The sequence below is a fragment of the Delphinus delphis genome, chromosome X, assembly GCF_949987515.2.
Source record: "Delphinus delphis chromosome X, mDelDel1.2, whole genome shotgun sequence".
Classification (NCBI taxonomy): domain Eukaryota; kingdom Metazoa; phylum Chordata; class Mammalia; order Artiodactyla; family Delphinidae; genus Delphinus; species Delphinus delphis.
This window is the reverse complement of record NC_082704.1, coordinates 74229472-74235471: the sequence shown is the minus strand read 5'-3', so window position 1 is coordinate 74235471 and position 6000 is coordinate 74229472.

Here is a 6000-nt window from a genome sequence, read left to right as displayed (position 1 = left end):
ATAGTGAGTCAGGAGCAGAACTAGAGCTGCAACCACCTCTGTCACATGAGAACACTGTCTTCCTTTGTGTTCCCCCTTGCATCTGCATTGGATGGTCAGACGTTTTAACCAAGAAGGAGGGTGGGGGAGTATATGGTTTCGTGACTTGCCTAGTACTTCTATAATGGAACATAGAATGACAGCAATAAAAGGCTTAGTCTGTGCCTATTTCTGTAACAGAACCATACATCTGAATTCATCCTAAGCCTCCAGCACATAATGCCCTGCAAGAATGAGTCCACAGATTGTCCCAAATATAGTGAAACTCTAAGACTAAGCCCACAAATCCCTTGAACCTTAGGGCCTTCCCCAAATATTGAGCATTTTCCAGTATTTATTCTCCTTATGATTTATGTTCTCATTTTTGTACTAAGGTCATACTGGGTCTTCTGCAAAGGCATGAATTGTTTCTACTCTGAGGAGGGCAAGAAGTAGATGGGGATGCTAAACACTTTAATTTGAGCATATGGTAGATATGTGTGTCTCATATGTGAAAACTTCTCAGTCACAGAATTAACTTATACTCACCCTCACAGCACAGTCACACTCCACCCCCAAATACTGAGCCACATCACCCCAAATCTACATATTTTACCCATGGCAGAGACCCCACTGGCCATGGCCTCTGTACAGCACTGGAAAGCCTCTTGCTACTGCTGTCTGGGAAGGAAGGTACAATCTCCCAGCACACACTTCTGTCTGGATCCCTCTAATTAGGGAGGGGCCAGAAAGTCTGCCGGCCAACCCCTAGTTTATGTGTCTGGCTTTTTCTGGTGAAGCATCTGGTTGTCTTCTGTGTCCCACTCCTGCTTCAGCTCTTTTGGCAGAGTTGGCCTCAGCAGGTCAAGTCGAGTTTGGCCTGTGCTTTCAGGTCTGACCTATAGAGGGCAACCACTGCTAGTTTATGAGAAATTATTCAGGGTGTGGTCTCCCCCTCCCTTCACTTCATTTTTAGCCTTCGTAAAATTCTAGAACCACAGGCTATCAGAATCAGAGTGTATGGGACTTCTCTGGTGGTCCAGTGGTTAAGACTCCATGCTTCCACTGCAGGGGGCACGAGTTCAATCCCTGGACAGGGAACTAAGATCCCACATGTCATGTGGCATGGCCAAAAATAAAAAAAAAAAAAAACTTTAAAAAAAGAACTAGAGGGTGTGTTTTAGAAAACTTATATTTGGATCCCTTTATGATATAGATAGGAGAAATTGAGGCCCAGAGAAGGGATGAGACCAGTCTAAACTCAGACAATGATTCAGTCTGGCAGTTATAGCTAGAACTCAGATTTCCCAAATCTCAGTCCAGAACTCTTGAAACACAGCACTAAGCCTCTAATCCAAATGCCTCATTTTATAGTTTCAGAAACTGAGGCTCAGGAATGAATTTGTCTAAAATCATACAGTTGTTGTGACAGAGCCAGGACTGGAACCCAGATATTCTAAATTCTAGTCCAGGACTCTTGAAAGATAATGTTAGGCATCTAGATTATCCTGTACGTTATAGATGGAAAGGGCTCAGAGAGGGAATGCAATCTTCCTGAAATCACAGAATAAATTAATTACAGTCAGAACTAGAACCCAAGGCTGGCTGTAGAATAGAGGCTGAAGAAAAATTGGGGATTCTGACTTTTAGTGCCTCAGAAGCTCCAGTGGCTTGGGGACTTGGCATCTCTGAATTAAATAGCAGATACTTGCAGTCCTTGCTTAAGCTGGACATTTAGTCCCTAAGAGGCTGGAATCTGGGGCACAGTGTGTATGCATGTGGGGGGGGGGAGGTTCTGTCCACCCTTGTTCCGGCCCCCCTTCATGGAAAAAGCTCCTAACGAAAGGCTCACCTCATTTCTCCCCTTTCAAGGCCTCTGGTTTGAGAGTGAGAGGATGACTCATTCAGCACCCACAGTTGCCCCTGCTGAGAACATAATTGCTAGCTAGGATATCACCATAGCACCCAGCCATCACATTTGCAGAGTGCTGTCTTGTTTTTGTCAAGGTTCTTTCCTATATTTTTCTTTCATTGAAACTGCTCCAAGCCCTAGGGAGCCAGATGAGGCAGATATCATTACTCCTTTTACAAAGAGAAACTGATTTATGGGGGTTGGACAGGGGGGAAGTCTTGACTGAACAAATTTAGAACAGACTAATCCCTTAATCCCTTGATTTCCAAGTCCCTTGATCAAAGAATCCCTTGATCCTTTGATTTCCAAGTTTCTGGAGTTTTCCACATGAACACCCAGAGCCCCAGAGGAAGCATCAGTGTCCCCCAACTGCCCTGATGGCAGCTTCCTCCCTCATTTATTCATCAGTGTCAGACACTATATTGAACTTTCACTGGAGATGAAGAAGATCTAGACACTGTTTTTGAATATTCACAATCTGGATATCTATCAAGTCTCTACCTGACCCATCACTATCCTCAGCCTTCTCTTCTAGCAAAATGCTCTGAAAAGTGCCTTTCAACTGATGGTGTTAAATCAATTTTATAATCTTTTCAGAGCACTTGATTAGGAGTCAGGAGACCAGCATTCTAGTTCTAGTTCTTCCATTACTTCACTGTGGAGTGATGGGTCATTCCTTTCCTGTTGTCTGTTTCACATCTGTAAAATGGTAAGGCTGAGGAGTGGGAAGATGGAGCATTTGGGTGTTAAGAACCTCCGGCTCAGATCATCTAGGAGATGGAGATTCTTTGGGCAATGCCTTCTCTTTAGGTGAAAAGCTGGAGGGTAGGAGCCAGCTGACTCTGCTATGAGACCCTTCATCCTGGCTGCCTTCCTCCTTAGCTCTGTGAGCCCTTTTCAAGGGGAGGGGTGAGGGATTTGAGCTTCCTGAGGCCCTCAGAGGGACCTCATTTCTACCTCTACTCACCAGCAACACTCAGGAAGCATCAGAGCTGTTTTGAGTTAGAAGCTATTCAGCCAGATTCACCCCCTGGGGTTGAGGGTGGGGCAGAGACAGAGAGATAGAATCAGAAACAGAGAGACATAGAAGAGAGAGAGGCAGAAAGGAAGAGGCAGAGAAACAAAGAGGGAGCAGAGAGAGAAGGGCAGAGAGGGAGAAGAGGAAGAGAGAGAAGAAAAAGAGACAGAAAGATAGAAGGAAAGAGAGAGGGAGAGGAAGGAAGAGGGGAGGGAGGGAGAAAGCCAGTGAGAAAGAGAGAGAGAGAGAGAGAGAGAGAGAGAGAGAGAGACAGAGAAGAGAGAGGGAGAGAGAGAAGAGAGAGGGAGAGGGAGAGAGGCAGGAAGAGACAAAAAGAGACAGAGAAAGAGGAGATAAGGAAACACAAAACAGTGAGGAGAGAGACAGGCAGGGGAGGTGGCAGAGAAAGAGAGAGAATAATAGAGATAGTGGACATATCTAGTCCCTGATGTCCTCATGGGAGTAGCTGCATAAAATCCTGCATCTTGCAATAATAGAATCCAGAACTGGAAGTATCCTTGAAAAAACTGAGGCTGGAGAGGAGTTGAGACTTGCCTGTAGTCACACAGCAAGCTAGTGGCAATGTCAAGACTCAAACTCATGACTAGAATAAGGTAACTCAAAAAGAGGCTGGAGTGAGATTCCAGAGGCCTGGGCTTTGTCAGTCTGTCTTTGCTGGACTGTGGGCAATGCAGTAACACAAGAAGAGTGCCAGCACATTGACTGCCCCAGAGGAGGCAGTAGCATGAGGGGATTTCGTCCTTTTCCCCAATCAGCTCTCCTCTGAGGACCAAGACACACAAAGCTGTGAAGGCTAAATGGGGTAAGTTCTGTTCTCTTATACAGTGCTTTTGGGAGATTTTAGAGGTAGACTTCGTGGAAGAGGTTACCTTAGGGTTGGGCCTTAAAGGATGAAAACATTTAAAAAATTTTAATGGCAAAGATGGAGTCATCCTACTGAAAAATTCAAACAACCCAGGAAAATCTAACATGGGTAAGATTTTGATAAGTGCAGACGGAGTGGTTCTAGTCCAAGTGAATAGCACAAGGGTCAGGAGAGCTTGGGGTGAGCATGTGTAAGGGGCTGGGCAAGGTGCCATTTGCTTTCTGGAGAGCAGAGGGCATGAACAGAGGCAAGGAGTTCCAGGTTTTGGTTGCCCCATGAATGTCAGGTGTCCAGGTTTGCTTGCGCTGACAGTGGAGAGAATAGGAAGGATTTTTGAGCAGAGATGAGGCAAGAACAGGGCTGAGCTGTAGAAAGATTCTCTCTGGCAGGCAGCCTGCCTCAGGGAAAGTGTATTAGTGGAAAGATACTGACATCAGGGAACCCTGATAGAAGATATTTTCTGTTGTCTGGTGATAGACGGGTCTGATGCAGTGGAGTGGGAGTGGGTATGGATGTGGTGAGGAGAGGATGGCTTTCTAAGGCTTCTTTGGAAAAAATACTCTATAGGATTTGAATTAGGATGATTGTTGGGGGAGGAAGCAGAAGGATGAACAGGGGTTCAGGAAGTCGTCCCTCAGAACTTCCAGACAGCTAACTTTTTTTGTAGCTTCCCATTGGAGCTACAATGTGTGTGTGTGTGTGTGTGTGTGTGTGTGTGCATGCGTGCATCTTTTTTTTTCTGTGTGTCTGTTGCTCTGAGAGTGTATGTTTCTTTGTGTCTCCCAATGCTCATGTGCAGCTTCCTGCATCTGTGTATCGATGCGTGTCTCCAAGCATCTAAACGAGTCTATATTTTCTGTGTGTTTCATCTAATCTATGCTGTGGTTAAATTGTTGGCTAACAGAATGACTTCACATTGTCTTATGCATTTGGGGGTGCAGGAATAGTCATCCTTTTCCCTAAATGTGTTTCTGAATTCTACTTGCTAATCTAGGCTGTGATGAACTTGATTGATTAAAAGAACTATTTCAAATTGCCTGTGCTCCATGGCACAGCTACAGCTTGAAATCCAATTATTGCTGGCTGTAGGAACTACAATAATGTGTTTGGCTTGATTTCCAGACAATAATTTAGGACCTCACTACCTCTCTATGCAAATGTACCCAGCTAAATGAGACCAGAACTGAGAAAGTTTTTTGCAAATGGAACTCTGGCTCAATGAGAGTTCTCTGCTGCCTTGTGAATGAAGTGGGGAGGGGGCTGCAGCCCTGAAGGACCCCAGACACCTGATTATGGTTTGATTCTGCCTAGAGACAGAAGCGTGGAGTCCACACAGGCTTTAGGTCACTTACAGAGTTTAGACCATCCACTTCATTTTCTTTCCATTTCAACCTGTGAACTGGGGAGTCTTCTCATCATGCTTTCTTCTCCTCCCCAGGAGCCAGCAGCTCTATCAGGCACAGTAGACTGTCAATAAGTATGTGTTGCCTTGAATTGAATTATGGCTGTCTAGGCCAAGGCTCAAAGAAAAAAAGAACTTTATCTAATCTCTCATAGAGGAATTACAGCTTGAACCCTGGTTTCTGAATTTCCTGTCAAGAGCTCTTTTAACTATATCATCCTGCTCAGGCTTGAGATAGCTCAATTTCAGACCACGGGAGTGGATGGCTTATGCTGCACTGACCAACGGTGCAACTGGGACCAGTTCCTTTTCCCTCTCTGGGCCTTAGTGCTGTCATCTACACCATGGAAAGTTTAGACTATGAGGTCTTGAAAGGGCCCTTAAAGTTCTGTTTCTAGGAATTTGTGACCAACACTGAGAAATAAACTTGTATGCCCCTGGGTGAGGTAGAGAGGGAAGGAAGCAGTTAGGGCCTGTCTCAGAGTCTATGTGTCATACATTTCTCCCCTTCTCCTGACTCCAAATCTCCATTAAAAGAAGTAAAATAACTTTTCCGGTTTAGGAAACCTTGCTCTGACCCATAAGCCACTGGGCCTCTGGGAAGTGGGACAGCATGTCCGGTCTGTAGCCTCCAAAACCTTATAGGGTTAGAAAGGCCTAAGTGGCTGACCAGGCAGGTGGGGAATGGTTGGCCCAGAGAAGTTCTTCAGTTCCGGAGGATCTAACTCTGGTGGGGAAGGGGGGCGACTGCCACTTAGCCCTGG